General features: G+C 58.3%; 1 long non-coding RNA gene across 1 annotated transcript; it reads right to left on the bottom strand.

The window, feature by feature from the left end:
• Positions 1-1965: 1965 nt before the first annotated feature.
• On the bottom strand, positions 1966-22056 carry LOC131274405 (uncharacterized). Its single transcript, XR_009181670.2, has 2 exons — positions 21822-22056; positions 1966-8574 (listed from the first exon to the last, which is right to left on the bottom strand). It is a non-coding gene; the product is annotated as an uncharacterized lncRNA (long non-coding RNA).
• Positions 22057-22883: the final 827 nt, after the last annotated feature.

Here is a 22883-nt window from a genome sequence, read left to right as displayed (position 1 = left end):
TTTTTTCAGGCCAACAGTCCCATTTCACCTCCTTTACCTGGATCATTGGACCAGCACCTGCAGCAATTCCAGGTTGACCTTCTGAGAGAGGCAGCCCTTAGGGAGCCTGGGAGAACCTTTCTCCCTGAAGCAGAAGGAAAATGTGTCTCTACCGGGCCCTTGTGAGCTTTAGCTCTGTGCACGGGAGGAGGCAGGCAGCGATGCCTCCCGAGGGGCTGTTATCTACACGGCGTCTTGGAATCTTGGAAACTGTAGGGGCAACGCTAGTGGGTAAAGCCTCCTGGAACTTCTTCCCAGCCTCCTAGGAGCTGGAGGACCAAAGCAGATGCTCCCCTTAGTCAGCCGGTGTAGCCGGTCTGGGCGTGGGCTGGCGCTGGGTGACTCTGATTCAACTACTTAGCAGTTACGGGACCAAAGGCAAGCCTAACTTTCTGAATCTGTTTCTCCACCTAGACCATAAAGACCACAGTATCTACCACACACACAGGTTTCACAAATAAGATTATGTAAAATAAATTCACAGCGTTGGGCACTTAGTAAGGGCACAAGAAATCGCAGGTGCTACAATTAATACAATATTAATAACAGTGAGTATTGCTCAAACTCTCCCAGCCTCTGTAAAAGTGTGATGATAATATTCGTAAGGCTAAAATGAGGTCATATGGAAAGTGCATTTCAAAATGCAAAATCCTAGGCAAATGAATTAGATAAATGGTAATTAATATTAATAACGAACACTAAAGTGGAAAGTCCTTTTAAGCAGGGAAGAAGCCTGTCCTTCCAGTGTTGGCCACAAGAGGGCGAGCAAGGCTACCCTGGGCGATCCCAGGCGGCCTCCGTGGCTTTCCCTGCGCCTGGCGGCCTGTCAGGACGCAGCGGGGCCCTGGGGCGAGGCACGGCGCCCTCTCTCCCCTGCCCGTGTCACGCCCCCTCGGCCGCCCCTCCAGGAGGGCCCTGGTGCAGGCCACCCCATGGGAGGAGGTGGAGACCTCCCTGCCCCAGGGGCCCGAGGCCGCGTCCTGGGGCGCCAGTCCCGGGCATGGCCCTGTGGCGCGCGTGAACCTCGCGCTCCCCCTAGCCTGTGCTGGCAAGCGGTCTCCACGCTGGCCTTCTGCCGGGGGCGTGCAGGAGCGCCTGTTTCCGGGGCAGAGGACCCGTGAGTAGCTCCTGGAGTCTGGTCACCGCCGCTCCAGGCCCACGCGGGCACCCCCAAACGCTGTCGGGTTGTCCAGAGGTGACTGGGCGTGCTCCCTCGTGGGCCGTTTGCTGTTGTCCTGTCCACCCACCACCCCGAGGGCCCGGGAACCCCTCAGCACAGCCTGCCACCCGTCAGCGGGTGCCCGAAGCCCCCTCTTAGCTGACGCCGAGCCCCCCCAGAGCTGTGGACCGGGGCGGGGACAAGGCTTCAAGGAGCCCTGGTGTGTCAAAGCTGAAACGAACTGGCGAGGCGGCAGGTGGGCTCAGCAGACAGAGCAGAGCAGGGGGTTCAGCTCTGCGCCCCCTCCCGGGCTCCCGGACCCCACCGCCCTCACTGAGCCCCGGCTCCTCAGCGGCCAAGTGCGGGCACTGCGGGCCCCTCTCGACTTGTTTGGGAGAAAGGAGGGATGCCGGGGGCCCTTTGCCTTCGGGAATCGCCGTGTAAGTAGGTGTTTTTCGTTTTCCTATCTGACCCCTGGGAACGATGGCGAGGGCTGGCCTCGTGGTGGGGGGGCTCCTCAGCCCCCGGGAGCCTGCGGGACGCTGCCCTTCGCGTGCCCTCCACAGCAGAGTGTCCCCAGTCGTGGCCCGGCAGCCTCCTCGTCGGCTGGGGTCCCGACTCCTGGGCCGGCCTCTGGAAGGCCTGAGCGTGACGCACTTGGCATTGCCCTCAGCCACACCTGTGACGTCCGGCTTTTCGCCCTCCTGCCCCCTTCTCTCCCCCCCCCCCCCCCCCCCCCCCGTTCCCAGGAAGAGACAGGACAGAAGTCAAGGGGCCAGCAGTTTATTATCATCACAGCACACAGGAAGCCCACTTGGGTTTCACTAAAGCTTTGGTTTTTTGCCTCTTTCCTAGAGGAAGCCACTTAGAGACAGCCCCATAAGCCAGGCCAGGCCAAATGATGTGCATGTGTGTGTGTGTGACAAGAGCAGGCTGTGTGTGTGTGTGTGTGAGAAAAGCAGGTTCTGCAACATGGTAGTTAAAAGCATGAAAGCAGACTTCATCCCAGCGTCACAATTTACTAGCTGTGTGACCTTAGGCAAGTCTCTTAACTTCTCTGAATCTTGGCTTCTCTGTCTATGAAATGCGGTAACCAGTAGAACTGACCTCACTAGACGGTTGCATTAAATGAGAAAATGCCCGTGAACGTGCTTCACATAGTTCCTGGCAGATCGTAAACAGCCACCGAGGGGAAGCTATTATTATTATTATCAGCAAGTCAGATATCTCCATGGCTAGGCCAGCTCCAGTCTCTGTGCAGGGGGAGGGGTGTCTCCTAAATGGTAAATGTCTTAAGTGGCCTGTTGGAAGACAGCCTGGGACTGTGGGAGCCACCTGGTCCCTGGGAATAGGGAGTTAGATCCCCAAATGAGGAGTCTTGGGTCTGTGGCACCTACAGTCTCTCCTGACTCTTTGGAAATCACTAGGAGGAGTTTGTGAAAGTTCTAGTTTTGCTTCTGCATCCCTGCAGGACTTCCGGAGTTCAGTCAGTCACCATTGCCTCTGTCCAGCCAGAGAAGGAATCTTTCTCTAGTTTTTATTTTGCCTGAAAAATTGCCATAGGCCACTGAAGCTGGAGTCCGTCCTGGCTCTGCCTTTCGCTCTCTGGGTGACCTTGGACTGGCACGTTACCTCTCTGAGCCTCTCCAACCCCACTGCACTTTGGGGGCTTTGAGGACGAGACCAGGCTATGGAAGTAAAAATAAACCGCAAGGAGCGGAGGCATCACTGGTAATGAGACACCATAGCTCAAAAGTGATGGGTCAGAAGGAAACTCAGGGAGCGAGTGTGTGTAGGTGTGGGAAGACCTGTGTGTGAGACCCTCCTCTCACAGCAAGAGTAACCCGTGTGGGGAAGCAGACGTGGCTCAAGCAGTTGGGCCCACCTACCACATGGGAGGTCCCGGGTTTGGTTCCTGTTGCCGCCTAAAAAAGACAAGACAGCAGGCTGCTGCGATGGGCTGGTGCGATGAGCTGATGCCACAAGATGACACAACGAGGAGACACAATGAGGAAACACAACTAGAGACACAAATAATGGGGAGCAGAGGTGGCTCAAGCCATTGGGTAATTCCCTCCCACATGGGAGTTCCCGAGTTTGGTTCCTGGTACCTCCTAAAAAATAGAAGATGAGCACACAACAAACAGACCCAGAGAGCAGACAGCTAGTGCAAATGCGGGCGGGGAGTGGGGATAGAAATAAAGAAATAAAACAAATCTCTAAAAAAAAGTACCCCGTGTGGAGTGGAGAGCCCTTGTTCCTGGGGTGGTGGAGGCAGGCATCACCACAAGGGGGGTTCTGGGCTGTTTTTCTTCTCTACCTTGAAAAAATTTCCATTTCTGTGTGGTTGCATTCCCAACTGAACTTACAGTTTTTAGTTTGCCTAAGTCACAATAAACTTTTAAAATAAGTTCAGGTGCATGTGTCAGTTTATCAATACTGTGGTTACGATCACGTGGACCCTCCCACGAGGCATGCGGGTAGTGGGGCGGGGGTGGCAGCAGCCCGGGCCTGGGGGTCCCGCTTCAGCCGGAGTGCTGCGGGACGCGTCTGAGTGCGCGAGCGGCTGGTCCTGCATCCCGCCTCACCGGGAAGGCGCGGAATGGTGTGTGGAGACAGGGGGAGGAAGAGCAGCCTAGCGGCCAAGGCGACGCCGGGAAGCCCCCTTACCTCGTGCACCGCCTTCGCCTTGACTCCGCCCGCGCTGGAGTGGAGGCGCCACGCGGGCCGTCCCGCTCTGAGGTGGGAAGGAGGCGAGTCCAGCCGTTAAACCGTGACCTCAAGAACAGTATTTCCAGGAATCCCCATCTTAGCATCTAAGGGATTCCTGGGAAAACTGGACCGTGAGGACACGGTGGGGAGCCCGGCCTTCCGCTCGCAGCCCGCCCGGCCCGAGCACCTGCCGGCGCTTTCTTCTAGCTCCACCTGCGGGAGCCGGCAGGGGGCGCCGCGGGCCGCGGAGGCGGGCAGGGTCGCCGAGGGCCCTGGCAAGCCCCTTCCCTCGCAGTCAGAGGCCACGTCGTCCACCAGAAACCATCTGGCCTCCCAGCCGCCCGCCTCCCACGACATTCCCGCGTTCCAGCCAGAGAGATGAGTGTCCTGGAAACTCAGCGGGCGGCTGGGTGCCTGCTCTCGGCGACTTCCTCACCCGTGACCCCCAGCAAGTCACTTAACCTCTCTGAGCCTCAGTGTTCCTCAACTGTTAAATGGGAAAAGAATAGGACCTGTTGAATGAAGGGCAATAAATAAAATATTTGGGGTGGGTGTAGAGGGGACAGGCTGTAGAATTAGTGGGAAATGTCTAGGTCTGTCTTTGCTAAAAGCGACCCGAGATGTAAGAACAGGATGGCAGGCGGGTTTACGGTGTTCTCCTCCCGCTGCCTCACTCCCAGTTTCCATGGTCACTGGTGGGTAAGAGCAGGGGCCTGACCTCAGCGCAGCGCAATCAACACGTGACCTTGGGCAAGCCAAGCCATGTCATCAGGCCTCAGTTTTCTCATCTGCAAAATGAGTCAATAGCACTGTCCACCTCCCAGGCTTGCCGAGAGGTTAAATAAAATTGTGCTTGGCGCAGTGCTATACCTCTGTTGTTCCTCCCTTGTCCGGAGCCCCTGGGAGAAACCAGACATTTGTGAGATGTCTAGATGGGTTTAGGCAATGGGTTAGGAGCTCAGAGTGTGAAGAGCCTGACTTAAAATCCAGAACTTTTGTCTTTAGGGCTGAAAGGACTTGTCTAATCCCCAAATGGCAAATGGGTTTCAACTCTACGTAATTCATAGTGGCTATTCAGGATCCAGCGTTGAGAAGGATTCTGAAGTTGCCTCCAAACATTTCAAGAATGATAACTCGACTAATCATAAGTGTCTGCCACGGGCTCAGAAAGAGCAAATGAAGGCAGGGGGCTGGGTGATGGCCATCAGTGAAGGTTCAGCACCCCGTTTTACAGATGGACAAACTGGGGTACACGGAGGAGGCCCAGAATCACAAAGCAGAGGGTGACGCAGGTAGGACTCGAGTCCAGGAATTTCATGCCACGGCAAGCCGCTGATGCCGGGCAGACTGGACACACTCTTGTCCCTGCTGGTCCCCCCACCCGGCCCAACACTTACCGCTTCCAGGCTGCCAGCCCGCAGAACAACTTCTCCCTTCCCGAGCTACAGTGCTTCATCTCAGACTCCCAACTGACCAGAGATGCAGCACTGCACCTCAGGCTGGGAGACAGGGCGCGTGCTGCTTGCCGCCGGGCGGCAGGGCCTTCCCCTGCGGGAGAAGGGGCGTTGAGGAAGAGCTGGGTGCACCTCCGGCTCCCACCCCGGCGTCTGCTGCCGCTACACCTGGCTGGTTTCACAGCCTTGGCCAGGCGTGGAGCCCTCTGGGACCCGGCCTCGACCTACCACTTCCTTACTTTTCTAACGGCTTTTAGAACATTTTCGGCACCCCAAAAAGAAACCCCATATGCTTTAGCCATCATCCTCCTATCCCCCTGGAGACCAGCCCAAGGCAAACCTCCTCTACTTTCTGTCTCCGGAGTTGCACCTGGTCTGGACATCTCGCATAGACGGAATCATGCAAAGTGTGACCCCCCGTGCTCAAAATCCCGCAAGGGCTGCCTGTTACCCTCCAGCTAAGTTCTGAAACCCTCAGCCAAGGCTGTGGGGCCCTATCTGGCCCTGCCAGCCTCTCCCTTTGGGCCCCTGCCTATTCCCCATCCCACCCTAGAGCCCCGCGCCCACCTGCCTTGGGGGCCTCCCAGCAGCTGTGCTCTTTACCTGGGAACACACCTCCCCTGCCCAGCTCCTCTTCTTGTACTTCGTCTGTACTTAAACGTCACCTCTTCAGGGAAGCCCTCCCTGACCACTTCACACACCAGGACACCCTGTTCCACGTTCTTATGCATCCTGTACCCCTCTTCAGATCACCGACCACACTCTTTGGGCAGTTTTTGTTGCTGACCTCCTCCGTTCCTGGGCTGTGTGGTCCCGCTGTGGAGGAAGGGACCATGTCTTCTGCACCCACCACCCAAAGCAGGCCCAGGCAGAGCGGATGCCCAACAAGTGCTGGTCGAATGGCTGTCCCGTACTCCTCAGTCTTATCCTTCCAGTGCCAGACCTACTGGCACCTGGGGCTGGCAGTGCTAGATCCCAGCTCTCTGAGGATAGCACCCCCGTCTTACTGATTTGGGGCTCCTTGGGCCTGTGAGGCCTTTGAACAACATGCTCAGGGCCCCTGGGGAGGCCACCTGGTGGGTGACTGAGGGGTGGGCAGAAAATCCGTTTTTCTCTGTGGATCTGGCAGGGGCAGGAACCTCTGGGTGAGGAGGCAAAGCCCCTCTCCACTCCTCCTGCTCTCCCCCTCACACCCCCTGAGGTCTTGGGGTACCTCCAGCGGACCCCCCTACTTTGCTTGGTGCTCAGTGAGCTGGTCTTGAAGCTGGAGGGCATATACTTCCAGGGAGGCCGAGGGCAGCAGGCAGCCTTCCCTCAGGGGTGGGCAGAGACAACGTGCCCCCTTAGAAAAACAAAAGCGCCTCATATCCCTCTGCAGATTCTGGGAGGAGAGTTTCCCTCTGGCCCGCCACTTGGGGCGCATCAGGTCAGGGATCTGCTGGGGCAGGGTGAGGGGGTGGGGGGCAGCCGCTTGCTGAGGTGCTCCCGGCCAAAGAACTGCCCTCCTCTTGTTCGGAATTCTCTTGCGGGAACCCCTTGCAACCTGCCTTTTGGGGGGGTGGGAAGTGATTCTAAAACCAGGACCCGCTTTGGGGCTCTCCGAGAGCCCAGAGCTCAGCCTGGTCAAAACAGGGGTTTTAATGAGAAGCCAGCGAGGGCTGTCCTGAAAAACGAGGACGTGCTGCCAGGAAGCAAGTTAATACGGATAATCCCTTTCATTCGCTTGGCGTGTGACTGTCTCAGAGCCCTTCCACCTGAACCACCTCTGGCTTCCCAAGCGTGGCGTGCGGGGTGGCTGATTTTGAGTGACTCGAGTTATTCCCAGTGACTTTTCTTTCGCCCCTTCTACTTGCCACGGGGAGAAAGCCTCAGTTTGGTGCTGTCCCGTCTGTGACAGCTTTCTACCTCCTGTTTGTCTCCCTCAGGCCTCAGGCCCAGAGTCTGGCAAGGGAGGTTAAAGTGTATCCTTTTTACTGTTATCGTCTAATTAGGGACAGTGATAACAGTTCTCCATTTACTGGAGTTATATAAAATTCATATTTAAGCATTACGAAATGACTCTTTGCAGATGGAAGGATTTACAAAGGGGCACCTGAACGATTGAAGTGTGGTCAACAGCTCCCTATCGCATTTGATCTTCAGAAGAGCCGGTGAGGCCGACAGGGGAAGCGTTCTTATCCCGTGTGGAGGCCTGGAAAGGGAAGGGGACTGTCCCGGGGTCCCAGAGCCAGGGCAGGGTCCCAGGGTCAGGGTCATGTCCTCCACAGCCCACTGGGCTAAGAATATTGCTGCAAACACAGCACCTCTCCCGGGTTTGCAGCAGGAAGTGGATGCAGGCAGGTGGAACTTCTCCAGGAGGAACTCAGGGCTTAGAGGCAGCCTTTGATCAGAAGGAATCTGCCGCCCTCTGCGACCCTTGGGTCTGTCCTGATTAGAGGGGCCCAGCTCTGTCCTTTCGTGTCTAGAATAATCATGGTGATGGTGACCGTATTAAGAATGATCAGTTACCAATGTTTACTCTGCTAATCTCTGTGCATCCCCAATGCTCCATGGGAAGGGAGTTTTCCAGGGGCTTAGAGGTAGTTGTTGAGCAGGGATTTGTAAGTGAGAACTGTTACCCCACGTCCCTTGTTTTTAAAAACCTCTATGCCGGACCAATTTACCAGTCCTCTGAGTTTGGGACAGGGTCTGATCATTTTACCTGTTCCTTCAGGAACCGGCTGCCTCCTCTCTGCTGAGGGGAGGTCCTTACCGGAAAGGCTGAGGCGGAAGGAAGGAAAATGCCCCTGATACAGGCATGAGGGCCAGACCCAAGTGGCACAAGAGCGAGACTGCGAAAGGACTGCCAAGGGTTCAGAGGACAAAGAAGTTCCCGCCCCTGGGGAGAGCTGGGAAGGCTTCCTGGAGAAGGAGGTAAACCACTGGACCTGGGAGGAGGGGCTGAGAGGTAGAAAAGGTGTTGCTTTCCCTGGCTCTCTGGCCCCAGGAATTCTTCCCTTGAGTTGCAAGCACGTGCTGGGCCGGGGTTGGCCTTGACCCCTAGTCCAGTGATAGCGGCTGCAGAACGGCTCACTGTGAAGGGGGATACTCACCCCCCTGCGCACCCTGGGTGCCCGGTCAGGAGACGAGGGAGGCTGCTCAGGAGACCCGCGCTCTGCCGCCAACTTGCTTCACGTCTTGCCCTGGTCCTCTCTGCGGCTGTTTCCCCTTCTGTAAAAGAGGGCAGGTGCACCAGGAGGTGGGTCTCAGGCTCTTACCTGAAGGCTCTCGGGCTGGCTCTGGGCAGCCCCGGCACTGCGCGGGAGGAGTCCCCGCGCTCCCTCGCCGTCTTGGGGAAGTGTTGCGGCGCCGGGGAGAGCCTCTGTCTTCTGCCGGGAAGCCCTGAGGAGCTGTGGGTGAAGGGGAGGCCGAGAAGGAGAAAATAAACAGTGACTGTCTGGGCTTCCTCGCCAGGCCTGAGCGCGGAGGCCTCCCTGGGCCCCTTCCCTTATATGGCCAGGCCGCTCTGGGCTGGGAGCCCGCCGCTCCACTCCCCACCCTCCGCCCCGCTCGCTCGCAGGGTGCTGCAGAGGCTGGAGGCAGGGCTGAAGGTGCAGGGGGCGCCCAGGGTGGGCGAGCACCTGTACAGCCTGGTCAGCTGCCTCGGCCTCCGGCTGCTTGGGTGGGGGTGGGAGGAGGTGTGGGGAGTCTCTTGGGATGAAGGTAGAAGGGGGAATGCCCAGAGAGGAGGGGCCCCGCCTGGGCCCGGCCTGGCCCCGCTCACCGTGATTCTAGTCAAGCCCTTTCCCTCTCTGGGCCTCGGTTTCTCCCTCTGTCCGGTGAGGGTGTGGGAAATGAAAAACAAGCCTCTCAGTCAGTCCTACGAAGCAGGACCCTTCATATCCCCATTTTACAGAAGGGAAACAGAGTGGTTTGGCTGATGCTATCGCGCTGGAAAGCGAGGGAGGCCGGATTTGAACTCAGGGCCGCCTGAGTTCAGGGCCTGTGCTCTGACGCCGATTGCTAAGGTTGCCCTTGGTGACCCCGTCAGCCTCTCTCAGGGGCGGTGTGGACAGAGGCTTCTTCTTCCCTGGCCTGGAAGATGCAGGAGCCCCAGTGCCCCTGAGACTGCTCCCGGAGCCAAAGGGGCAGGGCTCTTGGTCTTTCACCTTGGGCTCCCCAGGATCCCCAAAGGGGCCCGGCACAGACTCTGGGCTCAGGAAAGGGGTGCTGTGGAATCCCTGAAGGAACGTGCCTCAGGCGTCACGTCTGTGCCGCGGGCACAGTCTCCCAGACACATTCTGAGGGTTAAATGGAACAGCGGGTGAGAAAGCCCTGAGACGCCACCGTCACGCTGGCATTGGCTTTCCCGCCCTTCTCCTCCTGCAGTGCCTGCCTGGGTCTCACCCCCAAGTCAGTGTCCCCTAAGCTGACGACCCCCCTCCAGCCCAGCCGGGGACTGAGAGACGAGGGCCGGTCTCCTGGGGCCGGTGCTTGGGCTGCAGCCTCAGGCTGGGCCCCAGTCCCAGGCGTGCGGCGGTGACCGTGGGAGAGGCTGCAGGAAGGACGGGGGAGGGGGGGCTGCTGGGAACAGCTCAGAAACGAGCCTCGCTCAGCACTAACATCCTGTGTGCTCTTGAGCAGCCCTGCAGTCTCCCTCACCCCATCCATCATCACGGCATCCTCTTGGACCCCGGGCCACTTCCTGGGGCCTGGGGGAGGCGTGTGGGGGCCGAGGACGGACTGTCAGCCTGACCGAGAGATCGCAGCTGGCAGCTCTGCTTAGTGTTGGGGCCGGACAGCCGGGTGGAGGAGGCGCCTGCAGCCTCCTAATCCAATTTGTTTAGACCCGGTCTCTGGCGCATTTGGGAGCGAGTGAGGGCCGGGTGTGTGTGCTGTGCTGGGGTGCACGTTTGCACACACATGGGGAGGGGCACGCCGAGGTGAGCAGGTGTGCCACTTACGTAAGGCAGGCCTGGGCCTCATCCCGTGTCCCCGGAGCGTTGGCGCCTCGCTGGCCCTGCCTCCCCGCCCCCCACATCTCCTCCGCTTTTTCCATCCTCGTGCGCTCTGGTGCCAGAATCCGCCCCCTGCAGCTGACGGCCTGCGCCACTTCACCTCTCTGGGTCTCAGTTTCTCCACCTGTCTTATGGGGCCAGTAGCCCTCCCCTGCCTGCTCCACCGTGTGCAGGAAGCGTTGAAAATGGGAAGTGTGGGAAGACTGTGACGAGCAGCAAAACATCTGCTCCCACCCAGGACACACGCCTGGCGCCTCCACCCTCCCCAAGCCCTCGTTGCTGGTCCTTCACACAGCTCTGCTCTGTCTGTTTCTAGAGTCCACATTCTCAATACCCTGCTTACTCCCTTCCCAGGAAGGCTGCTATGATCCCCATAGCTGCCTCTAAATCCTTATTTCCCCAGCCACACAGGCTTCGCATTGCAATTTTGATGGAGTCGGGGGAGGGCACGGTGATCCTGACATGCTTTCCCTTCTTGGACTCTATCGCTTCTTTTTACCTACGACCCAGACCCCAGCAGCCCCTGAATTGCCTGCACTCCCACCAGTCAGCAGGCGTTCTCCTTTGACGGAGCCCCGTTCTTTTTAGGGTTCTGAGACCCGGTTTCTGGGTCATTCTGAGGATGGGGATGGGAAATTTTTCCAAGGGACCCAGGTTACCGAGGGTGGGTGCCTGTGGGGTGGGGGGGCGGACGGCTGGAGGTGGGCGGCACTCACAGTTCTGTTTCCAGGGCCAGCTGCTGCCTGCCCCCTCCGGCCCCCAGGAGGTTTCCTCAGCGGCTTCTTGCTCTCTGAGGTCGGGGCTGTTGGGGTGGCTCCCAGCGGCCCATGCCCCTGCCTGCGACGAACAAGATGCCTCGTGTTCAGAAGGACGCTGGGGTGCTGGCGGCCAGAGCCTCACCCAAAGGCCCCGCCTGGGCTGCCAGGGTCTGAAGAGTTGAGGGTGGGCCTGAGACCCTGCCGGATGCTCGGGAGCCTCAGGCCGAGCCCACCGAGGCCCTCCAGGCCTCCAGGAGTCGAGTCCCGGCTCTGCCTGCTCAGTGCTCTGATCCTCTCCAGCCCCAAGGGCAGGAGGGGCCGCTCTCCCCACCTGGCTCACCCAGGCTCATCAGGGGCAGCACTGGGGGACGGAAGGGCATTTCCTGACCAGTGGCCCCGCTTCCAGCCTCATGTGAAGGAAAGGAGCCATTAGGTTAGACGGTGGCCAAGACCCAAGTGTCAGCCCCGTGACCACCTGTCCCCACTGCTTCTGGACACACACAGCTTCAGCCTGCAAAATACCCCTGCCCACAACTCAAGGTACACTTTGCAACCATTCCAGAGGTAGGAAAAAATCTTCTCCTCTGATGAAATTTCAGAGAGGCTCTGCCATTTGCCCAGCCAGAGTCATGTGCTGCTAACAAGTATCAGAGGCAGGACTTGAACCCTGGGCTCCTCACGCTCAATCTAGCTGTCACCTGAGCTTGGGCAGCGGCCGGCTAGATGACCATAAAACAAAGCTCCCCTCATCACGGTCGTTGCAAAAGCCCCCAGACCCTCGCCTGGCCTTGCTCATTTCCAAGAAACACAAGAGGCTGGGCTGGGGGCCACATCTGTGAGCAGAAGGTGCTGCAGTGGGGAGAGGGCCGAGGTCCGGAGCTCCTGGGAGACACAAATGCACATGCACACCAAGCTCTTTCTGGAGGGACTTCCTTGCTCACAGCTGCCCTTCCTCAACCCTCTCACCTTGGGCCCTAGAGTCACGGAGCTTCCACGGTGTATTTGGAAAGAATAGAGAAGACTTAGTGTCTGGAGCAGCCTGTGTTTGACCCTGCCCTCTACCACTTACTAGCTGTGCCATCTAGGGCTGCCAGCTTCGCCTCTCTGAGCCTCAGCTTCCCTCCCCACCGGCTTGTCTGTGGACCTCCAGTGAGGCAGACGTCAAGGGCGAGCAGAGCCTGGCAGGCAGGAAGCCCACGACAAATGGCTGCAATTCTCCTATTAGCACAGGGCCGGACCCTCCCGAAGAGCAGGGGCCAGGAGGGCGAGGGCAAAGGTCTGGAGAAGCATCCGGCGGGCGGGCGGGGTGGAAGCCAGCTTGCAGGGTCGCTCTCCACAGTCCCGGGCCGCCAGGCTGCGCTGGGCCTCTGTTCCCAGGGCGCCCTCCCCCCCGGATGCCCCAGCAGAGTTCACCAGCCTCACACGCTCCCCACTTCCTCTCCAGGGACTTTTGTGCAAGTCCTGGGAACGAGGTTTGAGGCCGAAAGGACATGCAGGGAGAAGGGAGGAGAGGGAGGGAAAGGGGCGCGGAGCCTGCCTGGTCCTGAAGCGCAGGCCTGCTCTGGGGCTCTGGAGGAACCCGGGTCCCTGTGACTCCCTGTCACCCCTGACCTTCTGGAAGGTGGAAGCTGAGAAAAGGGTGGAGAGGATGCTAGCTCCCACCCACCAGGCCTCCTGGAGCAGGTGCGGCCACAGCAGCAGCTGACACAGAGCTGCCCTCTCGGGCCCACGCTTGCCCAGTGCCTCATTCGACACAGGCTTTTTTCATCTGGCGCTCGCAGTCACTTATGAGTTAGGCACCATTCTTATTCCATTTGACAGATGAGGAAACCGAGGCGCTTGTCAAGGTCACACGGCTACTGAGGGACAGGGTCAGGATGGGCTCTGGCCAGCCCCCCTGCACCTGCACGCTCCCCTCTCGGACTGGACTGCCCACGGCACCATTTTTCACAGAGTGACAACCTGAGTCGGTGTCCTGTCACGCGCCACCAGGGGTGTGCTGGTCTGCCTGGAGCAGGAGGCGAGACAGAGGAAGCATTTTCAGTGCGCGTGGAGGCCATGTGGGGCTGTGAGCTGCCCAGGCCAGGGCTTCTGATTTGGTGGTTGTTCTGCCTCTTGCCCGCACCACTTCTTTATGTACTGAGTTTATTTAAAACAAACACGATAAAGGAATCCATTCTCCTACCTATCCTGCCTGCTTTGCAAACAACTGGAACCTCCGGGGCTCCCAAGGCTTTGCTGGGCTGGGAGGAGGCCTTCTGGCTAAGACAAATCCTACTTTCTCCCTCTGGAGTGGATTGGATGGGACAAGCAGGAGGTGGGCACCAGGCTTCCTGTCGACATGCTGTGTGATCCTGGGCCAGGGCCTTCCCCTCTCTGGGCCCCGGGGTCCACAGTGCATAATGTGCTGAGAGGGGGCCGGACTTCAGAGTGTCCAGGGTCCTCTCAGTTCAGACAAGGGGGATGGTGGGACCCTCTCTCTCCCACTCTTGTGAGTGTGAAGAAAGGTAAATGGACTGGACAGATCTCCAGGGAGTGAGAGAGGAGATGGGCTGCAGAGGACAGAGCTCCCTCAGCCCCCCGATATGATGGGGGGGCTCTATCCTCACTGCTCACTGGCGGGATCGTCGGCATTTCATAGCCTCGCGCCCAATGCTGGAGTGAGGACATGGAGGCCTGAGGAGAAGCAATGAACTTGAAGTGATGCAGCCAGTTAGGGCCCGGCGGGACTCGGCCTGTCCTGCTCCGCTCCCTGAGGGGCCATACCCGCTGAGATCTTAACAAAGGGCCCCGCAGACGCGGGAGAGAGGAGCCTTTGGCTTTGAAGATGGAATAATCACGACTTCCTTCTCCAAATATCTTTTGGCCTTTCCTAGAACCAGATGGCGGATGTTTGGAATTTGTGTTGTAAATAGTGTTTAAGGAGAGGGGGTGCAGATGTGTTACTTTCTCCAGCAGCCAGCAGGAACAGGATCTGCGGGAGGGAAGGAGGGAAGGAAGCTGATTGTGGAAAGATTTTGGAGACGGGGAAAGGAAGGGAGGAAAGAAGTGAGAGCTAGGGGGAGAGGGAGAGGAAATGGGGGGGGCTGATGGTGTGAGAGTGAGAGCAAGAGAGAGGGAGGCAGAGAGAGGAAGAGAAAGGGAAGGAGGAGAGTGTGAAGGACAAAGAGGGAAGAGGACAGAGGGAAGGTGGGTGAAGGGGCTGGGGCGCCGAGGGTGGAGGCTCCCATGAGCTCCTTCTCAAGCTCAGGAGCAAACCCTCGAGTTTTCTAAAAATAGCACAGCCTCTTCCCCAGCGGGGGCTGGCAGCAGGGGCCGAAAGATGCATGCTTGCCCTTTTATGGTAAGAAAAAATCCAGATCCTCAGAGGGGAGAGCTGGGCTGGAGCCGACAGTTCTGCCAGGAGCCCACGGGGTGGGGCAGGGCTGCCTGGGGGGTGAGATTTCTTGGCCTGGGTAGCCCCCCTCTCAGGGAAGAAAGGGTTGAGGTGGGTGTCAGCAGGGGTCTTCCTGGAAAGCCCTGGGGTTCTGATGAATCCCTGACGTTGGGGTGGAAGCGCTCCTAGAGACATCTGGTCTACTCCATCACCCTGTATTACAGATGAGGAAGCCGAGGCCCAGAGAGGCTAAGAAACTGTAGGTTCCCTGAATAAGGGTTGGAGCCATAGGGGTAAACCTGTCCCCAGGTCCATGCAATGATGGTTTATGTGCCCATTCTTCTGGAGGGTAGTGTAGGCAGTGGAAAGGCACTGGTCTGGCAATCAGGAGATCCAAGGCCCATTCCCAGATTTGCCCATGACTTGCTGTGTGACCTTAGCCATCTGATGAGCCTCTCTGGCCTCAGATTCCCTCACTGGGGAGATCTTAATGATCTTCCAAGCTTTTTGCCTCTCTGGGAATTCCAAGGCTGGAAGAGGAGGCTGCTCATAGCCAGAGGGGAACTAGAAGCTGCTATTTCCTTCTTCTGCCTGGGTCAGTAATTGGCCCAAGCTGGGTAGACAAAAGCTAAGTGGACCAAGATGCAGAGAGAAGAGGCACCATAAGAGATTTGGAGAGTAGGAGACAGGTCATAGATGGAATCTCCATTTGTCCAAGCTGGCTGGGCCCAGCGCCTCCCTGCTGAGGTCAGAGAGGACTTCAGGCTCAAGGTTGCTCAAGGTCATATGGAAAGTTGGGGCAGAGACAGGAATAGAACTAAGGACTTTTGTTCCCAGCCTTGAACTTTCTCTCTGCAGGAGGCCTCCCATTAGCAGTAGCCAAAAGCTTTGGGGACCTCCTCTGGCTGTGAAAGGGGCCTTTCTGGACAAAGGAGCCAGAAGTCAGGATAGACTGTCATCTGCTGACTACCTCTCAGAGTAGAGTTGAGTCTTGGCTAGAAGGCAAGGAGGAGGCAAAGAAGGATGCACAGGGCTGGGTGGCCACTCTGCGGCAGTGTGATTTGGGGTAAGTCTCTCTGGGTTTGGGCCTCAGTTTCTTTATCTGTAACATGAGGAAATAGATCTGGGTGTTCCTTCTCGGCTCTTAAAATGCTATGATGGGGAGCAGGTTGTGGCTCAAGCAATTGAGTGCCTGCCTCCCCAGTTTTGGTTCCTGGTGCCCCCTGAAAAAACAAAAACAAAACAACAAGCAAAACAAAGGATAAAACTAACTCAGGGAAGCCGATGTGGCTTAGTACTCGAGTGCCGGCTGGCTTCCCACATATGAGGTCCCGGGGCCAATCCCTGGCCCCTGGTGCCTCAAAAGGACGACAACCATGAAAGGCCGCGATGCGATGCGTTTGTGGTTTAACACAAGGAATATTTATGAAGCGTCTGCCAGGCCACCAGGGTGCATAAGATGCACATAGTAAAACCAGGTGGGAAGCTGCCAGGGTTCCTGGAAGCCCGGCTCCCAAGGCCTTTTTGCTTTTGTTGCAGAAACCCCTCGGCTAACTGGCCCCGGCTTGAACCTGAGCTGAGGTCTCTCTGGCCTTGAGTGCCCATCGGCCTGGTCAATTTCAGGCCACTAGCCCAGGACCCTCGCAGGCCTGGCTGCGCCCTCGGCTTCTCCTGTCCTCCATCCTCTCCCCCGTGTCTGTGCACCGCCCCAGGCCCTGCGGGCACCACCCTCTCATCTGCCCCCCGCCCACTCCCTCACCCCCCAGCTTCCTGTGACCGGTCCACTGAGGAGGCTTGCTTTCCTGTCCCAGCTTCTGTGGCCTCTCGACCCCCACCTCCCAGCCCACTGTGGGAGAAGGAGGGGTCAGGAGAGAAAAGGGGGAAATTCAGCATCTGGGTTCTAAATTGGAAGCTTCCCTGTGACCCTCCCGAATTCCCACGTGGACTCTCTGGGGCGTGTGAACAGGGCTCCCAGGGACTCCAGCCCCCCCACCTCATTCCTGCTGGGCAAAGGCCCTCGGCAGATGTCCCCCGGGGACCTCAGTCTCACCAGGAGGCCCCAGGTCTCGCCGGTCAGGTCTGGCACCCCCTGGGAAGGGCAAGAAGGCAGCAGTACGGTGAAAGGAAGTGGGAGGGTGGGGAGAGGTCCCAGGAGGCCCCTGTCTGAAGTCAGGGCAGACTTGATGTCATGCCTGGCTGGGAATCTGGCATCTAAGCAGCAGGGGGCTCAGTACTCTAAGAGTATCCCAGAGCAGTTAGAGCTGAGATATGAATCCCAGGCCAGTGGTGGGAAAGGCCACGAAGCCCAACCTCCTCTGATGTTTGACTCATCTCTATGGTGTCCCTGCTAAGCTTGCATGCCCCTAGTGATGGGTTGCTCACTACCTCCCAAATTCCTCTTTGAACCATCTATTGGAGATTCCTTCCTAATATCCCACTGACATCTGCCCTGTCCTCTGAGGCTACAAGGAACAAAACCTTGTTCCCCAGAAAGCTCTTCAGAGGTTTGAAGATGGCGACTGCAGCCCTCAAGATTCCTGCCCCTCTGCTCCCATTCCCCATTGCCTGGAGTCTCAGAGTTGCCCCATGTCCACATTCCCAGGCCTTTTCCCTGTACTGGGTTCTTGCTCTGAGAATGTTTTTTTTTTCTGTAAATTTTTTTCAGTGGGGGGTTAAATTCTTATTGTGGCAATAGATAATGGACATAAAATTTCCCATTTTAACCCCTTTCAAGCACAAAATTCAGTGGTCTGAGGGTGTTTTGGGGAATGGAACAAACAGGCTAAAGAAAAGGACTCGCTCCCCAGGAAGGACAGACACCCAGGAGGACCTTTCCCATCCCTGGGGCTTGGGCCTCTGGTGTCAGCCCAGGCGTCCCCTGTGGCCACCTCAGGCCTCCCTGAGCTTCTAGCCCAGCCCTCGGTCCCGCGGAAGGGGCTTGTTCGTTGCCCTCCTGAAAACGGCTCTGCAGTGCCGCCTCGGCACCTCTGTACTCCCTCCTGCAGGGCCTGTCTTCTCTGTCTATCTAAACGTGCCCCCTGCTGCTCTGACCACCCCACCTACACGTTCTCCCTCCTCTAGGTGTGTGGCACCCGCTGTCACATGGGCAATCTGAGCTGTCCCCCTCGGCCCCAAATCAGGGACCATCTCTGCCAGAAGGGCCCTGAGAGGCAGCACCCCCTCCACACGGTGAGTTGTTTGGGGGGCCAGGGCGCGTGTCCTCCTGCCTGCCCATGGTGCTCAGGTCGTCTCAGCAGGAGGCCTCGGTTACAGTGGTGTTGCTGGGCCACACGCCGGGGTCAGGCAGGCTCTGGCCAGGTTGACCAGAAGTCCCTCCCGGCCTCCAAGCCTGGCAGCCCTGCTGGGGGCGGTGTCAGGGCCACCAAGGATGCCATGCAGAGCCAGTGCTTCACCCCCACCCCGTCTCCCTGAAGGAGGAGGAGGGGGGTGTGGGGCAGAAGCCGGCCGCGGCTGAGCAGCGCCCCTCTTAGGCTTGCAGGTGCTTCCCAGCTGGGAGTTTTAGAATTCAGGGGCTTTTCTGTCTCCCTGGAGCTCGGCTTGGGTCAGAGGAGCCGAGGTTGGTGGCTGGTGTGGGCTCCAGGGGTGGGCTGCTGCCTCCAGCCTTGGCTGAGCAGACTGCCCCTTCGAGGCTCCGGGGGGCTGGGCCGGGCAAGGGGCAGCCCAGGACCGATGGGCCACTGACAGCGCCTATCTAGAAGTAGGCTCAGGCTTCCGGGAACCCCCCCGAATGCTGAGGGTTGGTCCTCTAGGTGGGCCAGCGCCAGAACAGGTTCACACTACCAGGTTCATGGGGCCGTGATGGAGTGGGGCTGCTGCAAACGCGGGCTCTGGAGCCCGCCAGGCCCGGCTGAGTTCCAGCTTGGCCACTGGGAAGCTGTGTGACTTTGGGCAAACTCCCAAACCTCTGGGTTCCCAGAGGGATCATGGTACTTACCTCAGAGAGTGTGTGTCAAAGGACCTGGCACTTGGGAAGATTCAACAGGTGGCAGTTGTTAATTTTGAAGAACTAAGGACAGTTTTTTCCCAAGTCCAAGGGAGAGTTAGAACCCAGTATGACATCCCTTTCCCTCCTAAAGAAGCTAACTTTAATAATCACATTTTAGCAGCTATTTTTTTACTGCACACTTACTATATGCCAGTTACTGTTTTAGGGGCATCATGAGTTTTAACTCATTTAATCCAGGCAATGGCACAATACTCATATTCCGATTTCACAGCAGAACTAACCAAGGCACAGAACATTTAGGTGATTTGCCCAAGGTTGCACGGTTGCAATGAGGCAGATCTGGAATTCAAGCTCAGGTATCCTGGCTCCCTTGTGACTCCTCTCACCAGCCTAGTCCACCTTAGGTCCTCCCCCAGCAGCTCTCCCACCCCCTTGGTCCCCAGATCACCTGGGCACTGGGATTACCCCCATGTGGGAAAGCCCCTTGGCTGTGGAGCCAGCCTCAGTTTCCTCATCTGTACATAAAGGGGCCGCAATGACATGTGTCCATGGGCCACGAGAGTAGGAGATTTGTGCTTGGTGTTGGGGAGCAATTTGAATTGGAGACAGGTTTCTGATTCTGAAGAATTGTCACTGATAAACCTCTTTTGCAAGCGGGGATGGCCTGGCGTCTGCCTGGCTCTCGCAAAGTGTGGCGAGGCCCCGTGGGGCCTGTCTAGACAGGCTGTTAGGAGGCGGCAGCTGGCAGAGGCTCTTTCCTCCGAATTCCTGCAGATGAGCCTGCAGGCGACCCTGGACCGCAACGCTGCCACTGCGCTGCTTCTGGGCAGTGCCCACTCCCCTCCCAGGGCCTTTGTGTGTCTGAGGCTTAGGGAGCTCTGCAGCTGGGTGAACCCTGGACACCTTTGTGGAAACTCGTGTATCCAGGGGCAGGGCACCCCTGTGCACGCTTGTTGCTGTTTTCTTCACTATTCACATTTGAGGCATACAAAATAGGATGCAGAACATAGACCCTTCAGAAGTCTGCTAATGCCGAATGGTCCTTGCTAGTGGAGAGGAGCCCTCATACCCTGTTGGTGGGAATGTAACGGAATTCAAACCACTTTGGAAAATAATTTGGAGCTCATCTGTGAAAGGGACAGCATGCACCCCGAGAGCCAGCAATTCTCTGCATGTGAATATCAGAGAAGCTCTGGCTCACGTGCACTGGGAGACATGTACAGCACGCTCATGAGAACAAGCAGAAACAGCCAGTGGCCTGGCTCTTTGCATGCCCCTGTGACCCTGAGCCTCTGTGACTGTGCAGCTGGAAAGCTGCAGAAGGGGCAGGACCCAGACACAGCCCAGCCCAACGTGAGGCGCTCAGAGCCTTCTCATCCAGTCCCTCGAGGCTCCCGCTGGAATCAAGACACAGCCACGTGGGGTCAGGGTGCTGCCGAGGGCCTGGGGCCTCCAGTTCCTCGGGGCTACAGGTGCCAGCTCTTCCCGGGGTGGAAAAGGGCTGGTTCTACCCAAGTACCTTTTGTGTGGCTCCGAAGACAAGCTCGCTTCTGTTCTGCAGCAGCAGCGAGCTGAAGAGGGCAGTGGCCTGGCAATGAGAGGCCTTGGGCTCAGGTTCTGGTGCAGTCACCTGCTTAGCCTCAGTCTCCTCTAGAAAGGGGGCTCATCGCTGGGGTGCATGGAGGGCAGGCTAAGGGCATGCATTTTGGAGCTGGGCACGCTGGGTTCACATCCCACTCGGCCGCTTCCTAGTTGCATGGCCTTGGGTGATTCTTTGCCTGCAGTGGTTTCCCTCTCTATAAATTGGAGGTGATGAGAGTGATGCTGATTCCTGCCTCACGGGGTTTCCAGGGGAGTAAACGATACTCCAGGGGAGTATCTTCCAGGATACTTCCAGGGGAGTAAACGATACAGCCCCGCACTGGCCTCCCGGGAAGCCCTCCATACATATTCCACCCCTTTCCCCGAGGTACATGGGAGGCTGCACAGGGGTACCGGGGTGACAGGACAGGGAGTGGAAGACTCCCAGGAGGGGAGAGCAGCCAGGGCAGCCGGCACATAAATCCAGGCTTAACAATCCATGAGCTGTGGATGAGCTACTTAACCTCTCTGTGCCTCGGTTTCCTCATCTGCTCATTGGGGCTAATAACTGTATCTACCTCACAGAGTTGTGAGCATTAAAGGAATTCACTCATGTGGCATCCTTTGCATGGGGCCTGGAGCAGTGTAAGCAGCCGACAAATGATGGCGATATAACCCTCCTGATTTGTACCACCTTGAGGAGCCCCCAGCGGGGAGAGGCCTGGGTTTGCTCAGCGCTGCCAGCCTGGGTAATCCTCAGGTGCAGAGCTGCCCGGGACCCTTGCAGCACGGCCGGGGTTCCTGGAGCCACAGAAGAACAGCACGTGCTATAGGTCACACCTTCGCTGAGCACGGCCTCCTCTGACACCCATCAGAAGCCTTCCTCCGAGGCCCCTGGACCCCGCGGTCAGCCCTCCCACCAGCCATCCGGAACGGTGACTGCAGCGGGGGCCGGTCAGGGACCCTCAGCCCCTCTCCCTCACTTTAGGCTCAAGCTCCGTAAGCTCGCATGGGCTTCAGGCATCTCTCCTGCCCCTAAGCTGGATAAAGGGCAAGCTCCCGGGAGGCCTCCTGGGGCACCTTCTCAGCCCTGGACCTTCAGGCTCAAGGGGGGGCTCAGGAGTCATGGGGCATAGAGAGCATTTCATCCAACTCCCTCATTTTACAGATTAGCCAACTACAGCCCAGAGAGGGAGGGCAGGTCAGCCAGTGCCCTCGCCCTGCGCCGCGGCCGGCAGACCCTCCAGCCCTCCCAGCTTTCTGCCTGCCTGCCTGCCTGCCTGCCGGAGTCCTCCCGACGCTGCTCCCCAGCCCAGAGCTTACCTGGCTTCTCCCCCAGCTTTGTTCCCTGAAACCATTATTTAAAAAACAAATTTCCTTGCCAGGAGCCCCAAGCTCTTGGAGCTGTGAAATCAAGGCCTCATAGAAGAGAAGAAGCACTGTGGATAGAGAAGGAAACGGGCCCAGGCTCGGGCATGACTGTGAAGCGTGGGCTGGTATGACGTTAACTCTGCCCATTCCCTCTGCCGCCCCCACCCCAATTTAACCACAGCAACGAGGAGAAGCCAACCGGAGAATCCGAGCAGTCAAGGCTGGGTGGACACTGGGCCATCACCGAGCCCAGCCCCTGTGCCATCGGGGAGACCGAGACCCAGAGAGGCGAGAGGCACAGAGCCGGCCGGCGAGAGCACGAGGACCGGAGCCCAGGATGCGCGGACCCTGGAGAGGATGCCACCGAGCTCCCCTTCACAGAGCCCGAGGCCGTCGCTGTCCCTTACCTCTCCTGGAGTCTGGTCCAGGGGTGGCTCCTCGCGGCTGGAGATGGGGGCCAGCCCTCTTGGGGGATGCTTGGGGGTGTTGCTGTTTCTCAACTGACTTGACCCAGCCTGTGGCACCCCTCGCTGCCAGAGGGGCATTTTTAAATGGCTGGCATCGGGCCCCCTCCCCTCAGCCCCTTGCCCGCGGCTCCCCGGCCACAGGGGCCTCTCTGCCTTTTACCTTATATGAGCTGAAGAGGCGAGCCCCGTGCCGGGGCGAGGCGGGAGCAGAGGCCTCCCAGGACCCCCCATTGGCCGGGGCGCCTGCCACGTGACCGCCTCGCCTTGACCTGCCCCTGATGCCGAATGTTGCTTTTACCCCCTAAGGAAGGAGTGGTTGACAATTTTCATATTTCTTCTAAATTTGGAGATTTCAGACAATGCTGGGAGGCTTGGCTCCAGCCACCAGAGGCCCATGTGGAAGTCATTAAGCCCGAGGAGGCGGGAGGCGGGAGGGGGAGCGCGGAGGCCGGAGAGGAGGAGGAGGCAGGGAAGGGGGTGGGAGCGGAGCGCCGAGGGTTGCCAGTTGTCAGCCTGGGAACTTGAGCAAACTCTTGGGACAAGCTGTGTGTGAGAATTTCCTTCCTCCCCAGCCCCTGTGTCCCAGGCCTGCAGTGGGAGCGCTAAGATTTTCTGGGAAACCGCAAGGGGGTTGACACCAGCTCAGTCTTCTAGGGTCCAGGGTGGGAAGGGAATGGTCAAGGATGGGGACCACAGGGAAGTAACCCTCCTCTCCAGGAGGAAGAGCGCCCGGGAAGCCCACGCCATCCTTGAGCAAAGGAGGCCGGGGGCCGTGGGGGCAGGGGCGAGGCGGAGCCCAGCTCCACAGTCCCACAGCCGGGCAGGGACTTGAAGAGGGGCCTCTGGACGCCGGCTGGGGCTCTCGCTCCCTGCAGGCTCAGTGCCGAGAAGTGCCCACCTCTGGCCGTACTCCCCTGTCTCATTATGCTCTGGCTATGTTGGCCTGTGGATTCCTGGGTATTTTTCATGCCCAGGGCCTTTGCACTTGCCGTGCTCTCTGCC

Source organism: Dasypus novemcinctus, chromosome 2 (genome assembly GCF_030445035.2).
Source record: "Dasypus novemcinctus isolate mDasNov1 chromosome 2, mDasNov1.1.hap2, whole genome shotgun sequence".
NCBI classification, from domain to species: domain Eukaryota; kingdom Metazoa; phylum Chordata; class Mammalia; order Cingulata; family Dasypodidae; genus Dasypus; species Dasypus novemcinctus.
Note: the sequence above shows the minus strand (reverse complement) of the source record. Positions and strands in the feature narration are given on the sequence as shown.